Source organism: Lemur catta, chromosome 2 (assembly GCF_020740605.2).
Source record: "Lemur catta isolate mLemCat1 chromosome 2, mLemCat1.pri, whole genome shotgun sequence".
In the NCBI taxonomy this organism is placed as follows: domain Eukaryota; kingdom Metazoa; phylum Chordata; class Mammalia; order Primates; family Lemuridae; genus Lemur; species Lemur catta.
In genome coordinates this window covers 71,832,545-71,851,534 of record NC_059129.1, presented here as the reverse complement: position 1 = coordinate 71,851,534, position 18,990 = coordinate 71,832,545, and the positions used below count along the sequence as shown (strand labels likewise).

The following is an 18,990-nucleotide window of genomic DNA, read 5'->3' as shown; positions in this document are numbered from 1 at the left end:
GCAAGTAAGACCACTCCAATACACATAGTAATCAACCTGGCCAAAGTCAAAATGAATGAGAAAATTCTACAAGCAACTAGATGACCTACAGGGGAAAACTCATTAGGATAACAGCAGACTTCTCAGCAGAAAATGTACAATACCAAAGGCAGTGAGCCACCATCTTCAATCTTCTCAAACAGAACTGCCAGCCTAGAATTTTGTGTCTTGCAAAGCTAAATTTCACATTCGATGGAGAAATTAAGCCTTTTCCAGACAACCAAACCATTGAGGAAATTTGTCACAATTAGACCTGCCCTGCAGGAAGTACTCAGATCTGCATTACACACAAATCAACACCATAAGCACCCACCAGTGTAAAATCACCCAAAAGCTACAGGTCAAAGCCTAGATACCACAATGGCTCAAGAGGAAAAACAATACAATAAAGTTCTATCCAAAAGAATGAACAGAAATCCACTCCACTTATCAGTTATTTCAACAATTGTAAATGGCTTGAACTCCCCACTGAAGACACATAGGCTGCCTGAATGGATAAAAAAAATACAAGCTGAGTATCTGCTGTCTCCAGGAAACACATATAAATCAAAAGGACTCATTCAGACTCAAGGTGAAGGGATGGAAAACAATATTCTATGCAAATGGAAACCAAAATAAAGCTGGTGTAGCCATTCTCTTACCAGATTACACAGACTTCAAATCAATAAAAGTAAAGAAAGACAAAGACTGTCACTATGTAGTGGTGAAGGGAACAATTCAACAAGAAAACATAACAATCCTAAACATTAATTCACCTAACCCAGGAGCACCCAGATTCATAAAGCAAACTCTACTTAATCTAAACAAAATGATAAATACCAGCATCATAATAGCTGGGATCTTCAGTACTCCACTGACAGAATGGGACAAATTCTCCAAGCAGAAAATAAACAAGGAAACAATGGATTTAAGCAGGACTCTATAACAAATGGGCCTCAGACATTTACAGAATATTCTACCCCAAAACTACTGAATATACGTTCTTCTCAGCAGCTCATGGAAATTCTCTAAGACTGACCACATCCTATGCCACAAAACATGTCTCAACAAATTTAAAAAAAAGAAGTAATACCATGTATCTTCTCAGCTACATGGAATAAAATTAGAAATCAATTCCAAAAGAAACACTCAACTCTACACAAAGTCATAGAAATTAAACAATCTGCTGAACAATTATTAAGTCAAGGAGGAAACTGAAACAGAAATCAAAAGATTCTCCGAACTAAATGATAAACGGAACACAAGTTATCAAAACCTGTGCGATTCAGCAAAAGTAGATCTAAGAGGAAAATTCATAGCCTTAAATGCCTACATCCAAAAGACAGAAAGATCACAAATCAACAATCTAATGAATCATCTCAAGGACATGGAAAAGGAAAAGCAAACAAATCCCAAACTAAGCAGAAGAAAAGAAATAACTAAGGTCAGAGTAGAACAAAATGAAATTGATTATAAAAGAATTATACAGAAGATTAATAAAACAAAAACTAGGTTCTCTGAAAAGATACAATCAAAATTGACAAGCCTCTCACTAGATTAACCAGAAGGAGAAAAGAAAGGACGCTAATAAGCTCAATCAGAAATGAAAAATGAGATGTTACAAGTGATACCACAAAAAAATACAAAATATTAGGTCATTAAATCTGAAATGTCTGATTTCAAATCAAAAGCACTACAATTAATCAAAGTATGCACCTAAAGTATTGACACAGTTTTGCCATCTTAATGGTAGCTTGTTTATGCCAGCAGTGAAGAAGCCTGCAGAGCGAGTGGCGATGAAATCATATAAGGCATTTCCACAGCTTGTTCAGAATTGAATATTTTCCCTTACAAGAAGTGGTCCAAAGCCTGGAAGAAGTGGTAGTCAGTTGGTGTAAAATCTGGTGAATATGGTGGATGACAGAAAGCTTACAAGTCCAGCTGCTGTAGTTTGAGCAGTGTTGTTTGTGCAATAATGTTGTCTTGCAAGAGGATTAGCTTGTCTCTGTTGACCAGTCTCAGTTGCTTAACTGCAAGCATCCTTATCATGTCATCCAGTTGGTTACAGTACATATCCACTGTAATCAACTGACTGGGTTTCATGAAGCTGTAGGGGATAATATCAGCACTGGACCACCAAACAGACACCATTAGTTTGTGCTTTTTTTTTAATGAATATTCAGTTTTGGACTGTGTTTCGGCACTTCATCTTTATCTCACCATTGTGCCCAACACTTGCAATTGTCAAAAAGAATCAATTTTCCATCACACATAACAATATGGTATTGAAATGGTTAGCCTTTACGTCATGACAGCAAAGAAAGACAAGCTTTGAGACAATTTCTCTTCTGATGCTTGTTTAATTCATGTGGAACCCATTTATGCAGCTTCTTTACCTTGCACATTTGTTTCAAGTGGTCCAATTCTTTTCGAATAGTAATGTCAAACCTTGCTGCTAATTCACGTATAGGTTGAGATGGATTCACTTCCACTATAACTTTCTGCTCATCATTATCCACCTTGGTCTCCGGTTGCCATGTGGCTCATTTTCAAGATTAAAATCACCAGAACAGAACTTCACAAATTATCAATGTACTGTGCATTCATTAGCCACATCCTTCCCAAACGCTTCACTGATATTTTGAGCTGTCTGTGCTGTATTGCTTCCATAATGAAACTCATATTAAAAAATAACAGGTTTTTGTTTTTTTTTACTTATCCAGGGTTTCACAAAAATTGCTCTAAGAAAAATTCTGAAAGATAATCACAAGCCAAAATTTGTGGTTGAAAGAATGAGGATGTAACTTCACAATAAAAAATGAAAGAGTAAGTGTCAAAGTGAAACATCAGAGAGATCAACTGTCAAACACAGTACTTAAGGAAATCAGATATTTCATACTTACTAACCTAACATAATTTCTGAATACTATAAAAGTCTCTATGCACATAAACTTAAAAACATTGAGGAAATGGACAAATTTTTAGAAACACACAACCTCCCCAGGCTCAATCAGGAAGAAACAGAACTGCACAGACCAATATCAAGTAATGAAATTGAACCAGCAATAAAAAAATCTTCCAACAAAAAAAAGTCCCAGACCAGATGGTGTCACACCCAAATTTTAGCAGAACTACAAAGAACTAGTACCTATACTGCAGAAATTATTTCATAACATTGACAAAGAAGGAGTCCTCCCTAACTCGTTCTATGAAGCCAATATCACATTGACACCAAAGGCAGGAAAGGATACAACAAGAACAAAAAAAGACTACAGACCAATATCCCTTATGAATAGGGAACCAAATTCAGCTGCATATCAAAAAAATAATCCACCACTAATACATGGGCTTCATCCCAGAGATGCAAGGATGGTTGAACATAAGCAAACCTATAAATGTGATTCACAGTGGATAAAAGACTTAAAACTAAGGCATGAAACTATAAGAAATCTAGAGAATACATTGGAAAAACTCTCATAGATATCAGCCTAGGCAAAGAATTTATGAAGAAGACTCCAAAAGCAATTACAGCAACAACAAAAATGAATGGGACCTGAACAAATTAAAAAGTTTCTGCACAGCCAAAGACATAATCAATAGAGTGAACAGACACCTACAGAATGGGAGAAAATATCTGCATGCTATACATCCAATAAAGGGCTAATAACCAGAATCTACAAAGACCTCAAGCAATAACCAAGAAAAAATCAAACAACCCTATTAAAAAGTTTCCAAAAGATATCAACAGAGGCTTTTCAAAAGAAAATAGACTGATGGCCAATAAACATATGAAAAAATGCTCAACATCTATAATTATCAGGGAGATGCAAATCAAAACCACAAAGAGATATCACCTAAGTCCAGTGAGTATGGCTCTTATCAAAAAGTCCCCAAAAAACAAATATTGTGGCATGGATGCAGAGAGATAGGAACACTCATACACTGTTGGTGGGACTGCAAACTAGTACAACCTCTATGGAAAATAGTATGGAGATACCTCAAAGAACTAAAAACAGACCTACCATTTGATCCAGCAATCCCACTATCAGGTATTCTCCCAAAGGAAAAAAAAGTCATCTTATCAAAAAGATACTTGCACTCGAATGTTTATAGCAGTACAATTCATAATCTCAAAAATGTGGAAACAACCTAAGTGCCCATCAACACATGAGTGGATTAATAAAATGTAGTATATGTATATCATGGGGTACTACTCAGCCATAAAAAAATGGTGAACTAATACCTTCTGTAACAACCTGGATGGAACTGGAGGCCATTCTTCTAAGTGAAGTATAATAAGAATGGAAAAAAAAACACCACATGTACTCATTATTAAGTTAGAACTAATCAATTAACACTTATGTGCACATATTGAAGTAAAAACTCAATGGAAATCAAGCAGGTGGGAGGAGGAGAATAGGTAAATTCACACCTAACCAGTTCAGCACACACTATCTGTGTGATGGACACACTTATAACTTTAACTCAAGTTATATAAAAGCAATATCGTATAACCAAAATGTTTATTCCCCTCTAATATTCTGAAATTTTTAAATCTGAAAAGATTACTTGTAGAAATCGATAAACTGATTCTAAAATTCATATGGAAATTCAGGAGACTTAAAATAGCCAAAGTCACTTTGGAAAAGAGGAACAAATTTGGGGCACTTACATTACCTTACTTCAAGATTGACTATAAAGCTATAATAATCAATACTATGTAATACTGACATACAGGTGGACAAACAAATCAATGTAACAAAATTAACACCAGAAATATTCTCCAACATATACATACAGTTGATGGATTTTTGACAAAGGTGCAAAGGTAATTCAAGGGAGAAAGATAAATCTTTTCAAGAAATGACCTAGAAGGACATTTTGAATATCCATATACAAAAAAAATTAACTTTGATCCATATCTCCTATCACATATAAAAAGCAATTCAAAATGAACCATGGACATAAATATAAAACATAAAACTATAAAACTTTCAGGAAAGAACAATGGAGAAAATCTTCAGTATCTAGGGTTTGGCAAATATTACTCATCAAAAAACACAACCCATAAAAGGAAAACTATTAATAATAAACTGAATCTGTGCAAAATTAAAAACTGTTCTTCTGTGAAAGGCCATGTGAAAAGGATGTAACGACAAGCTACAGAGGAGAAGTATTTGCACATATCTGACAAAGGACTGGTATATAGAATATATAAAGCACTTTCAAAACTGAACCGTTTTTTTAAAAATCCAATTAGAAAACGAAAGACAAGAACAGACATTTCACTGAAGAGGATATACAGATGACAAATTAGCACATGAAAAGATGTTCAACACCATTAGCCATTAAGAAAATGGAAATCAAAACCATTATCACTATCACTACACGTCTAACAGAATGGCTAAATTAAAAAGTCACAACATCAAATGCTGGCAGAGACATGGAGAAACTAGATTGCTCATACCTCATTAGTATGAATATAAAATGGTACAACCACTGGGAAAAAGTTTAGTAACTTTTTTATGAGTCTGACCATGCAATTACCATACAACCCAGCAAACTGCACTATTGGGTACTTATCAGAGAAATGAAGACTTATGTCCACACAAAAACCTGTTCACAAATGTTAACAACAGCTTCATTTTCAATAGCCAAAAACTACAAACAGCCCAGAAGTTCTTTAGCAGATGAATGGTTAAACTATGGTATATACAATCATATCATAAAACTCTAATAAAAAGGAAAGAACTATTAATAGATGCAACAACTTGGATTAATCTCCAAAGAAGTATACTAAGTGAATAAAGCCAATCCCAGAAGGTTGCATATTATATGATTCCATTTATATAAAATTTTTGAAACGACAAAATTTTAGAAGTGGAAAGCAGATTCGTGGTTGTCAGAGGTTAGGAACGGGTGCTCGTGTCTGCATGTGCGTGTGTGTGTACATGTGGTTTTAAGAGAGACACGCGAGAGACCCTTATGGTGATGTAACTGTACAGTATCTTCACTGTGGTGGCAGATATATAATCTACACATGTGAAATGATTATGTAGACTAAATACACACACACACACACACACACACACACACACACACACAAACAAACAAAAGTAGTACAGGTAAAACTGTAGAAGTTACAATAAGATTTGTGGGTTCATGTACTCACCAGCAAATTTGTTTCCCTGATCATCACCTAAGTGCACATTTGGGAATAACACCAATAGGATATAGGACAGTGGTGGGGGTTGGGGGGAGGGGATGGGTGTACACCTACGTGATGAGTGCAATGTGCACTGTCTAGGGAATGGACACGCTTGAAGCTCAGACTCGGGGGGATGGGGGGGCATGGGCAATATATATAACCTGAAGTTTTGTACCCCCCATAATAAGCTGAAATTAAAAAAAAAGATTTGTGGGTTGTATCAATGTTAATATCTTGCTTGTGATATTCTCCTATAGTTTTATAAGATGTTACCATTAGGGAAAACTGGGTCAAGTGTCTATATATTTTATAATCATCCAACATATATTAAAATATAATCCACACACTATAGCTTTTCTACATATGTTTGAGAAACTTTTATTTTCTCTAAAATAAATAAAGTAATTACCTCAATTAAATGGCACAGAGAAAATATGACATTTTTCTTTTCTTAAGACAGAGTCTCGCTCTGTTGTCTGGGCTGGAATTTCATGGCATCAGCCTAGCTTACAGCAACCTCAAACTCCTGACCTCAAGCGATCCTCTCACCTTGGCCTCCCAGAATGCTAGGATTACAGGCGTGACCCACGGCGCCGAGCCTTACCATAATTTTTAATTTAACTTTAGTCTTCAACACAGATAACCAAAACACTAAAAATACTCAATGCCTTACACTGAGAAAATTATAGTATAATCATTTTGTAATAAATATATATAACTTGCAGTATATTATAAGGTACAATAAAATCTTAATAATCTAAAATCCTACTAAACAGATTCCCTCAGTTAATTGGAGCTGTTGACTGAGAATCTATTTTTATGTGAAAATGATACTTGGCAAAGAAAGAAATTCATTACAAATGTAACAATGATTACTTCATGAAAATGACAATACCCATTATTTAAAATTTAAAAATTAGAATGGTACTGTCCAATTGACCCTTCTGTGATGTTGGAAACATTCTATAATCTACATTGTCCAACACATTAGCTCCTAGCCACATGTGGCTATTGAGCCTTGAAATGTGAGTAGTGGGACTAAAGAATTGAATGTTTAAGTTCAGTTAAATAGTCTTATGCTTAATGTCTCCCACCTGGACAGAACAAATCTAAAACTCAGAGAAAAATCCAAAAAAGAACACACACATAGCCACAATATAAAAATAATCATCAGTGTGTTAGGTCAATAATTCTCAACCAGGGCATTACTGGCATTTTGGGCAGAATAATTCATTGTGCAGAATTGTCCTAAAGAGAATAATCCTTTCAAATGACAAGGGCATTTTTTCCCTAAATGTAATTTTATGGCTACTCTTGAAAAATTAAAGTATTATTTCATTCAAAGATATTACTAAACCAATGAAGTTAAGAGCTATAATGCATTTTCACCAGCAGAGGGCGGATATATGTTATTAATATAAAAACCACCACTTAGTATACCATATTCAAATACTTAAGGAGTCCAATTGTACTGAACCAAAAGACACTAGTATATTGATTTGAACAAACAGGATTGTATTTCTTAAAGGTGTGAAATAAATGTGCTAAAAATAAATATATATTTTTCAAAAACACTGACAGTTCTCCCCAAACAACAATTTTTGTCAATTTTATCAGTTTATTCAAGAGTTAACTACAATGCCTCAAACAAAACAACTCTGACAAAATTTCAGCTAAGCCTTATTTCAAGGGACATTTACATACATTTAACAACATTCCTTCAGCTGCAAAATAAATTCCAAACAATTTTCCTCACAGAGCATTAAAGTTGTCGGAATTCCAAGGGAAAATAAGCATTTGCTTCAAAAGTAAACCAAACACAGAAAACAAAACAAGCAATGAAATTTGTCAAAGGTGCCAGAAAATGGCAAAGGACTGCCTAAGAAAAACATGAGAAATGGTGCCAACATACTAAAAACTCACTTTCTTAAATCTTACTGCACTGCACAGCAGGTGGAAAACAGGCTGTGAAGCAAATTGGGTTCAGTTTCACAACAGACCTTTTCATAAGAGCTTAGAAAATAGTTTCAAAGTCTACCAAAATAATACAAAAATAAAACGCCCTTTTCTAGTCCCTTTTACCTCACGATTGCATTTAATTTTCCTGACTACATCCCTTTCTGTTTTAAAACCCTCTTCTCCCAAGGCTTTTCTGTTCTGATTTTCTGCAGTCTCCCAGGCTTATATTTAGTTCCTTCAATGATTCTATTAATACTTCCTCGTGCTGCCTCCCTACAAGGTCTTGATCACTGACCCTCTGATTAGACAAGTATCTAATGCAGTCATATAGCTTTGGCAAATAGTTCTATCCAGATGACTCCCAAATCAACAATCACCTCCTTGCCTATCCTCTCCTAAATATCTGCTCAGTACCTATTCCTGCCTCCAGGAATGTGCAAAGCATGTTCACTAAGTATATGCACAAACCTGTTTACCAGGTTCTCCCTACCTGGAATAACTTTGCCATTCTCCTTTAAGTTTGATTCTACTCTTCCTTTTTTATTAAAAGCCTTCCCCAATCCCCTGGTGATTTTTACTTTCTCTGAACTAACACCTAATGCTTGCACTATACTTTCCACACAGTCACCCAGAATATATTCTGTGCTTATGGCTTGCCTGTCTCTTTAAAGTAAAAGCTTCTAAGGACAGGGCAGGGCAGGGCAGGTCCAGGCTTCTGTTGTGTATCTCTTACTGATGTCTACTCTACTCAGCAGATAAAAAGTAAAAAAATTAATAACTACTTTCTTCTCCTGAGCCTTCCATAAAGTATTCTTGTGCTGGTCTAGTCTAAAAATCTGTTCAATTACATTTTTAATAGACAAAATATAATTGACAAATACTTCCTGCAAAGTAATAAAATGACTATAAGTGCAAAAAAAAAAAAAAAGCCTAAGACCTGGCATAATTACTGAACACCTACTCATTTATCAAACCCTTACTTTGTGCCATACATTAGTTCGCAAGCTCAGTTAATCCTCACAACCCTGTGACACAGGTATCACCTTTCTGTATGTAATGACACCAAGGCTCAGAAAGTTTAAATACCACAACTCCACCACAAAGAAGGAAGGAGGAAGAGAAAGAAAAAGAAATCAGAGTCAGCAGTGAGACAGCTGAGATTTTAACCCAGAGCAGTCAGCCTTCAAAGCCCTATTAAACTAATCTGCCTCTCAAGGATAACAGCAGAGCAGTGACTCTACCAATACACAGTCAACTGGAGGAAGAATAGGGGAAAAGTTTTTACATAAGTACTATTATTTTCTATATTTATCCTTTAAACTTGAAATGAAGAAATAAATATATAAACCAGTTCAAAATATGAGGACACTGAAAAACTTAAAAGGAAGATTCTTTAGGAAACCAATAAAATCTCAGCCACAGCCGCCATGGGAACACAGGATGGAAAGAGTGCCCGCAGCCCCAGGCGCCTGCCACTGCTATCTAGGTGGAGCAGCTGCAGCCACCATCACCTGGGTAATGCCATGACCAACAGACCTGGGCAGGCAAACACGTCAACAAATGCCACCACCACCAGACCTGAATAGGCAAACACTCACACCACGTGCCCACTGTGTGACAACCACAGGGAAACAAGGAGACACAGGGGAACAGCAGTGTTAAAGGTTCACAGAGCATCCACTCGTCTCCTGCCTGGTCAATCTTCTGGAGTAGGACTCAAGTATACCATGCAAAAACCTCACCCTCTCTTCATTAAGCAACAGAGTTTCCACCAGAGGAGAACAGGTGTACTGCAAAGCTATCTGCCTAGAGCTCAAAGAAGAGGTCTCAGAAGAGAAGGAACCAGCATAAGAACTCTGGTAACATGAAAAAACAGGCTTTGTTGACACCCCCAACAGATCACAATAGTTCTCTAGCAACGGACTCCACCCAAAATGAAATTGTTGAAATGTCAGATATGGAATTCAGAATATGGATGGCAACTCAGATCAATGGGATGGATGAAGAAGTTGAAAACCAACACAAAGACACCAAAAAAAAAAAAATTCAGAACATGAATGAAAAATTCACTAGAGATAGGTAACATAAAAAAATATGCAACAGAACTTCTAAAAATTAAAAGTCACTAGAGAATTTCAAAATATACTAAAAGGTTTTAACAAAACACCAGACTAAGCATAAGAAAAATTTCAGAGTTTGAAGACAAGGCTTTTTAATTAACCTGGTCACATAAAAATGTAGAAAAAAGAATTAAGAAGAATGAACAATCTCTCCAAGACATATGAACTATGTAAAGCAAACAAATATAAAGAAGCAAATTTCCTTCTCTGAGGGAGAAGAAGAAAAAGTAAAAAGCATGGAAAACCTATCTGAGTGAATAATAGAGGAACACTTTCCTGGTAACACTATAGATTTAGACATCCAGATCAAAGAAGGTCACTGAACACCTGGAAGATTCACAGCAAATAAGACATCACCAAGACACACAGTCATCAGTCTGGACAAAGTCAAAGTGAAGGAGAAAATCCTACAAGCTGCAATACAAAGCCATCAAGTAACTTACAAAGGAAAACCCATCAGACTAATGGCAAACTTAACAGCAGAAACTTTACAAGGCAGAAGGGAATGGGGTGCCATTTTCAGTCTTCTTAAACAGAATAACTGCCAGTCAAGAATTCTGTATCCTGCAAAATTAAGTTTCATAAATGAAAGAGAAATAAAGTCTTTTCCCAGACAAGCAAACACTAAGGAAATTTGTCACCGCTAGACCTGCCCTACAAGACATGCTTAACAGTGCTCTATACATGGAACAGAACAATCAATACCCACAATTATACAAACACCTTAAAGTTAAAACTCACAGCTTTTATAAAACAGTAACACAGGAGACAAAACAAAGCAACTAGGTAACAATCAACATGATGAACAGAACATTTTCTCACACATCAATCCTAACATCAAATGTAAACACTATTAATGCTCCATTTAAAAGATAGAGACTGGTTGAATGGATAAATGAACATGACCCAAATATATGATGTCCCCAAGAAACCACTTTAACTTGCAAAGATTCTCACAGACTAAAAGTAGAGGTATGAAAAAATATATACCATGTAAATGGAAACCAAAAGAAAGCAGGAATAGCTATTCTTATATCAGATAAAAGAGATTTTATATCAACAATGCTAAAGAAAGACAAAATGGTCACTACATAATGATAAAGGGAGCAATTCAGTAAGAAGATATAACAATCCTAAATATATATGCACCTACACAGGGGCTCCCAGATTCATAAAACAAATTCTCCTAGATCTAAACAAGGAAATAAATAGCAACATCATAATAGCTGGGGCCTTCAAAGCTCCACTGACAGAACTGGATACATCATCCAGGCACAAAATCAACAAAAAAACAGCAGACTTAAACGGGACTGTAGAACAAATGGACCTCACAGACATTCACAGAACATTATACACCAAAACTATACAATATACATCTTCTCATCAGCACATGGGACATTTTTCGAGATAGATCATATGTTAGGCCACAAAATAAGTCTAAGCAAATTCAGAAAAATTAAAATCATACCATGTATCTTCTCAAACCACAGTGGAATAAAACTAGAAATCAAGACATGAAGAAATTAAGACAGTTCAAGAGGAACTGTCAAAACTATGTAATTACATGGAAATCAAACAGCCTGATGTGTAATGATCCTTGGTCAATGACAAAATCATGATGGAAATCAAACTAGTTTTCAACAAAGACAACACAAGCTTCCAAATCTCTTGAGATACAGCCAAAGCAGTGCTAAGAGGGAAGTTCATAGACTTAAATGTCTATACCAGAAAGACAGAAAGATTACAAACTAACAACCTAATGTCACACCTCAAGGAACTAGAAAAAGAACAAACCAAATGCAAAGCTAGCAGAAGAAAAGAAATAACAAAGCTCAGAGCCGAAATAAACAAAATAGATATCAAAAATACAAAGAATCAATGAAACAAAAAGTTGATTCTTTGAAAAGATAAACAAAATCAACAGACCATTAATGAAATTAACCAGAAATAGAAAAGAAAGGCCCCAAATAAGCTCAATCAGAAATGAAACTGGAGACATTACTACTGATACCACAAAAGTACAAAATATCATCCATGACTACTGTGAAAATCTCTATGAACACAAACTAGAAAACCTAGAGGAAATGGATAAATTTTTGGAAATACACAACCTCCCAAGTTTGGGTCAGGAAGAAATAGAAATCCTGAACAGACCAATAATGAGTAGCAAGATTGGATTAATAATATTAATAAAAAATCTCCCAACAAAAAAAAAAAGCCCTAGGCTGTGGCAGGAGGATTGCTCAAGGTCAAGAGTTTGAGACCAGCCTGAGTAAGGGCAAGAACCCATCTCTACCAAAAATAGAAAGAAATTAGCCAGACAACTATAAATATATAGAAAAAAAAAATTAGCTGGGCATGGTGGCGAATGCCTGTAGTCCCAGCTACTTGGGAGGCTGAGGCAAAAGAATTGCTTGAGCCCAAGAATGTGAGGTTGCTATGAGCTAGGCTGACGCCACGGCACTCTAGCCTAGGCAACAGAGCAAGACTCTGTCGCAAAAAAAAAAAAAAAAAAACCACTGCCCTGTACCACATGAATTCACAACCAAATTCTACCAGACTTCCAAAGAACTGGCACCTATCCTACTGAAACTGTTCCATTAAGATAGAGAAGGAGGGAATCCTTTCTAACACATTCTACGAAGCCAATATCCTCATGACACCAAAAGCCAGGAAATGATACAACAAAAAAAGACAACTACTGACCAATATCCCTCATGAACACAGATACAAAAATCATCAACAACAAAACCAAATCCAGCAGTATATCAAAAAAATAACTCACCACAATCAAGTGGCTTTCATCCCAGGGATGCAAGGATGGTTCAACACATGCAAATCAATAAATGCGATTTACCACAAAAACAGAATTAAAAACAAAAACCAGATGATTACCTCAGCAGATGCAGAAAAAGCATTCAATAAAATCCAGCACCACTTCCTGATTAAAAAACCCTCAACAAACTGGGTATAGAAGGAACATACCTCAACAGAATAAAAGCTGTATATAACAAATCCACAACCAATGTCATTCTTAATGGGGAAAAGTGAAAAGCATTTACCCTAAGAACTGGAACAAGACATGGACACCCACTGTCACCACTTCTATTCAACATAGCACTGGAAGTTCTAGCCAGAGCAATCAGGCAAAAGAAAGAAAGAAAGGGCATCCAAATCAGGAAAGAGAAGGTCAAACTATCCCTGTGTGCTGACGATATGCTCTCATATCTAGAAAACCCTATAGACTCCACCAAAAGACTCCTAGAATTAATAAATAAATTCAGTAAAGTCTCAGGTTACAACAAAGTTAATGTGCACAAATCAGTAGCATTTCTATATACTAATAACAGTCAAGCTGAGAGTCAAATCAAGAATTCAATACCAGGAGCTGCCATCTTCCAGTAGTTCGCCAAAATGGCGAACACAAAGGGAAAGAGGAGAGGTACCCAATACATGTTTTCTAGGCCTTTTAGAAAACATGAAGTTGTTCCTTTGGCCACATACATGGGAATCTACAAGAAAGGTGATATTGTAGACATCAAGGGAATGGGTACTGTTCAAAAAGGCATGCCCCACAAATGTTACCATGGTAAAACTGGAAGAGTCTACAGTGTTACCCAGCATGCTGTTGGAATTGTAAACAAACAAGTTAAGGGCAAGATTCTTGCCAAGAGGATTAATGTGCGTACTGAGCACATTAAGCACTCTAAGAATTGAGAGAGCTTCCTGAAACGTGTGAAGGAAAATGATCAAAAAAAGAAGGAAGCCAAAGAGAAAGGTACCTGGGTTCAACTGAAGTGCCAGCCTGCTCCACCCAGAGAAGCACATTTTGTGAGAACCAATTGAAAGAAGCCCAAGCTGCTGGAACCTATTCCCTATGAATTCATGGCACAATAGGTGTCTAACACTTTGTGAGAAGCAGTGGAGAGGAAGGAGCCTGAGGTGCTGGGACCTGATCCTTGTGAATTCATGGCATAATAGGCATAGCACACTTTGTAAGAAGCATAAGGAAAGGACCTTGAGCCTGCTGGAACCTATTCCCTATGAATTCATGGCATAAGAGGCAAAACTAATGAAAGCCGCTGTACTCTTAAAAAAAAAAAAAATTCAATACCATTTACAAATAGCTGCAAAGAAAATAAAATGCTCAGGAATATATTTAACCAAGGAGGTGAAAGATCTCTATAAAGAGAACTACAAAACACTGACGAAAAAAATCATAGATGACACAAACAAATGCAAAAACATTCCATGCTCATGGATTAGAAGAATCAATATTGTTAAAATGTCCATACTGCCAAAGCAATTTACAGATTCAACGCAATTCCCATCAAAATACCAATGTCATTATTCACAGATCTGGAAAAAATAATCTGAATCTTCATATGAAATCAAAAAAGAACCCAAATAGCCAAAGCAATCCTAAGCAAAAAGAACAAATCTGGAAACATCACATTACCTGACTTCAAATTACACTCCAAGACTATAGTAAGGAAAACAACATGGTACTGTTATAAAGGTAGACACATAGATAAAGGGAACAGAATAGAGACCCCAGAAATAAAGCCATGTAGCTACGATATACAACTGATTTTCAATATAGCAGACAAAAACATACACTGGGGAAAGGATACTCTATTCAATAAATGCTGCTCGGAAAACTGGATAGCCACATGCAGAAGAATGAAACTAGATCCCTACCTCTCATCATATATAAAAATTAACTCAAGATGAATTAAAGACTTAAATGTAAGACCTGAAACTATAAAAATTCTAGAAGAAAGTGTAAGAAAAACTTCTGGATATTGGCTTAGCCAAAGAATTTATGAGTAAGACCCCAAAGCAAATACAGCAACAACAAAAATAAATGGGACTTAATTAAATGAAAAAGTTTCTGCCCAGCAAAGGAAATAATCAGCAGAGTAAACAGACAACCTACAAAATCAGAGAACATATTCGCAAACTATGTATCTAAGGGCTAATATCCAGAATCTAACATACAAAGAACTCAAACAAATCAGCAAGAAAAAAATAACCCCATCAAAAAGTAGGCAAAAGACATGAACAGATTTGTTTCAAAATAAGATAGACAAATGGTCAACAAACACATGTAAAATGCTCAACATCACTAATCATCAGGAAAAGGCAAATTAAAACCACAATGAGATACCACCCTACCCCATCAGAATGGCCATTATTAAAAAGTCAAAGAACAACAGATGCTGGCACAGATGCAGTGAAGAACACTTATACACTGTTGGTGGGAATGTAAACTACTACTACTTCTGTGGAAAACAGTATGGAGATTCCCCAAAGAAATAAATATAGACTTACCATTCGATCCAGCAATTCCACTACTGGTTATCTACCCAAAGGAAAAGAAGTCATTTTATCAAAAAGACACCTGCACTTGAATGTTTATCACAATACAATTCACAATTGCAAAGATGTGGAATCAACCTAAGTGTTCATCAATCCACTAATGGATAAATAAAATGTGTTGTATATATAGAACACAGAATACCACCCAGCCATAAAAAAGAACAAAACAATGTCTCTTGCAGCAACTTAGATAGAAATGGAGACCATTATCCTAAAGTGAAGTATCTCAGGAATGGAAAAAGAAACAACACACATAATCATTAATAACTGGGAACTAAACAATGGGTATACACAGGCACAAAGAGATGTAAAGGATAATGTAAATCAAGAAGAGGATCGCATGGGAATGAAGGATAAAAACTATCCAGTACAATTAACACCATTACAGTGACTGGTACACTAACAGCCCCAACTTAAGTATTACACAAGGTATCCATGAAACAAAAACATTTTTACCCCTTAATATTTTGAAATTAAAAAATATATATATGCAATCAACCTAAGTACCCAGCAACCAATGAGCAGATTAAGAAAATGTGGTGTGTACATATATACCATGGAGTACTAGTCAGCCATAAAAAGGAATGAAATAATGTCATTTGCAGCAACTTGGATGAACTGGAGATCATTATCCCAAGTGAAGTATCTCATAAATGGAAAAACAAATACCACATTTCCTTACTTACAAGCGGGAGATAAATGAGGGATGTATATGGTCATAAAGCAGTGTAATGAACACTGAAAACTAAGAAGGGGGAGGATAGAAGGGGAGTGAGGGACGAAAATCTAACTATCAGGTACAATGTACACTATTCTCGTGAAAGGTACACTGAAAGCCCTGTTTTCAGCAGCATATAATTCATTCATTTAACAAAAAATACTTGTAACCCCTAAATCTATTGAAATAAATAAATAATTTAAAAATACAAATATCTCTTTTAAATTATTATCCACACTATTTACTGATTAATTTCATACGATAATCATTTGCTCTCAGATAACACTGCAGATACCGAACAGCATTCCAAACTTTGAAATACGTCTATATTATCATCAAATTTATGTTTGAATAAACTGGCTAAAGACTTAATAGATAATCATTGCTCTCTCTGAACTTTTTTCTTAATATGCTGCCATTATATAGATATGGTTTGGTTAAGCATAAACAACCAGAGTTTACCCCCCTTCTTACTGTGTACAATAACTGAACTAAAAGAGAATGAAAAGATTAAAAATCTGAGTGTTACCTTTTGTAAAGATCAAGGGTAATACATTAATTTCTGACCTGACAAAGCAACAGACAAGTTTCCAGAAGACTTGTGTTCACTCCCATGTTCTCTCATTGTTGCATAGCTTTGAGCAAGTCATTTAACCTCTTTCAGCTAATATGAGATTAGAACAGATACCATGACAGGACTCTTCTATCCCTTTCTATAATTCCGTAATTACTAAATATGTATACATACATACACACACATACACAAACACACACAGAAAGGGAGGGAAAGAGAGGGAGAAGGGTAGAGAGAGAGAAAGGGAAATCTGAAATTGAAAATCTTTCCCAAATGCTCAAACCACTTACTTAAGGCCTTATTGATAGAATCTAGGGGTGAATAGTACAGCTTACCATCATACCCAGAGGAATGAATATTGTCTGGAATTGTGTGTTCTCTTGGCCCAAGGACTAGTCAAAAGAACATGTGAAAAAGACTACCAAACTCCACCTTTTAGAATTTAGGGGGAAATCATAAAAGAATAGAAATGATGAATAAGTATAATTAAAGTGTTCAGTCTTAACGGTACTGAGAAAATGCAAAATAGTGTGATACCATTTTCACCAACCATATGAAGGCAACTTTTTAGAAATATGAATACTCAGTAACAGATTGGGTACAGATTTCAGCCAGTCTTTGTATACTAATGGTCAGAAGGTAAACTGGCCCCAACATTCCTGCCAATACAGACAGATCAAAGAGGAGGTTTTAATCTGCCACACTCTAACACAGACCTTAGATTTCATTCCAAGGAAATAATTAAGTGTGCACACAAAGCTTTGATAGCAGGGGTATATGTTACCACAAAAGTGAGAAAACAAACACCCATTAGCGGGGACAGATTATTTTTTATGACTTTTAAAGTATTTTAAAATACTTACTAGTAGCAAACATACTGTGCAGAGAATAACTTTAAACCCCCTACAATGTCCCACTATCCTTATTCTCAGTAAATGACTTCATCAACTAATTGTCCCTCACATTTCAGACCTCTGCTTCCTCAAAATCCAATCCATGTTTTCCCTGATCCTTTCCTCCTATCCAAAACTAACTACTTCATTTGTGTTTTAGATTAAATTTTCTCTAAATTTTGCATTAATATATTAACTAGATATGCCACACTTGCTTCTTAGAGAAACTACCTGCTCTTAGCCATGGAAAAGGAACTCCTACCTGCTATTCCTGCAGCCCTGTTAGTGCCTAATAGAAAATCCTGCACCTAGAAGCATCAAAAAAGCTCTGATGTTCTAAAGATGCCATAAGCAACTTTACAGCTACGTATGAATAACACAACTCCTCAAGAAAAATAAAACGTTAAATCACTGATTCCATGATGTTTTTAAAGTGCTCATTAGTATTCTAATTGACTTGGCAAAAAAAAAAAAAAACCCACACACAACAAAAAGCACCAATCAAGGATTTTTCATCCTTTAAACTAGGATCAAGTATTGCTTTTGCAAATCTTTACTCAGACCATTAAATTTATTTTCCAAGAAGAAGAAAATAACTTTAGCAGTGTATATGTTACATACATTCAAATAAAAGAATTGAGAAACTGCTGTATCATCTACATTAACTGTTAACATCACCAAAAGAATTCAATGACATACTTGTATGTACTTTACTTTTGAAAAATAAACTTCCTCATCCCAACCCCTAGCAACTGCTCATCTATTTTCTGTCCCTATACGTTTAATCCTTTTAGAATTTTATATAATTGGAATCATATATTATTATGTAGTCATTTATATATGGATTCCTTCATTAAGTATAATGCTTTTAAGACTCATCCATATTACTGATTATATCACTAGTTCATTCCTTTGCATTGCAAAATACTATTGCACTGTATGGATGCACCATTTTCGTTATCCATTCACCAACTGATGGATATTTCAATTGTTTCCAGCATTTGGCTATTATGAATACAGCTGCTATGAACATTCAAGTTTTATTTTGTCTTAAGTTGTAATATTTCTTTACATATTCTGAATGTAAGCCCTTATCAAATATAATATTTTTTCCCAGG

General features: G+C 35.5%; 1 protein-coding gene and 1 pseudogene across 3 annotated transcripts in view; one reads left to right on the top strand and one right to left on the bottom strand.

Moving 5' to 3' along the window:
• SMAP1 (small ArfGAP 1) overlaps nucleotides 1–18,990 on the bottom strand; it is a 160,748-nt gene that overhangs the window by 130,796 nt on the left and 10,962 nt on the right. The window lies entirely within an intron of this gene.
• Nucleotides 13,717–14,202, top strand: LOC123633486 (annotated as a pseudogene).